The sequence below is a fragment of the Colobus angolensis genome, unplaced genomic scaffold (assembly GCF_000951035.1).
Source record: "Colobus angolensis palliatus isolate OR3802 unplaced genomic scaffold, Cang.pa_1.0 Scaffold283, whole genome shotgun sequence".
Taxonomy (NCBI): Eukaryota; Metazoa; Chordata; class Mammalia; order Primates; family Cercopithecidae; genus Colobus; species Colobus angolensis.
In genome coordinates, this window is record NW_012116077.1 from 2,659,581 (window position 1) to 2,660,893 (window position 1,313).

Genomic DNA, 1,313 nt, shown 5'->3' on the forward strand with positions numbered 1-1,313 from the left:
AAAAAAAAAAAAATTAGCCAGGCATGGTGGCGCATGCCTGTAGTACCAGCTACTTGGGAGACTGAGGCACGGGAATCGCTTGAATCAGGGAGACGGAAGTTGCAGTAAGCCTGGACTGTGCCACTGCACTCCAGGTGTGGCAACAGAGTGAGACTCCGTCTAAAAAGAAAAAAACCAAAGCTTAAATAAAACCAGCAGCTACTTTTTGCTATTTGTTTTATAAATAGTGGTACTCTTTCTTGTGAATTTCTTCTTCCTCTTCCTCTTCTTCTTCTTGACAGAGTCTCACTCTGTCACCCAGGCTGAGTGCAGTGGCATGATCACGACTCATTGCAACCTCGACCTCCAGGGTTCAAACCATCCTCCTTCCTCAGCCTCCTGAGTAGCTGTGACTACAAGCCTTTGCCACCACGTCAGGCTAATATTTATAGTTTTTGTAGAGATAGGGTTTTGCCGTGTTGCCCAGGCTAGTCTCGAACTCCTGGACTCAAGTGATCTGCCTGCCTCAGCCTCTCAAAGTGCTGGGATTACAGGTGTGCACCACCGCTCCCAGCCTATTTTTATTTTAAAGATATTTATTTTAGATAGATACTGATGTCCTCCTCCCTTCCCCCTGACACATAGGCTCCTTTTCATTGAAAAATGAAAGTTTCAGGCAAGTTTCAGAAAAGTTTATAGGCCGGGCATGGTGGCTCATGCCAGCACTTTGGGAGGCCGAGGTGGGCAGATCACCTGAGGTCAGGAATTCAAGACCAGCCTGGCCAACATGGTGAAACCCCATATCTACTAAAAATACAAAAAAATTAGTCAGGTGTGGTGTTGGGCGCCTGTAATCCCAGCTGCTCGGGAGGTTGAGGCAGGAGAATCACTTGAACCTGGGAGGTCGAGGCTGCCGTGAGCTGAGATTGCTCCATTGCACTCCAGCCTGGGCGACAGAGCAAGAATCTGTCTCAAAAAAAAAAAAAAATTGTTTATAGTGCCATTGATCATATCAGTGGGAATAGTTATACCAATTATTTTGAAAGTGCAGTCTTGGGGCCTCTGAGAACTTTTCAGGGAGGTCCAAACTATTTTCTTAGTAGTACTAAGCTGTTACATGCCTTCTTCACTCTCGTTCTTTCATGAGTGTACAGTGGAATTTTCCAGAAGCTACATGAAGTGAGATGATGTCGTCACTCTGAGGGCTAATGGAATGTGTGCTTCTGTATTCTTGGAGTCTCGCACTGTTACCCAGGCTGGAGTGCAGTGGCACAATCTCGGCTCACTGCAAGCTCCGCCTCCCGGGTTCACGCCATTCTCCTGCCTCAGCCTCC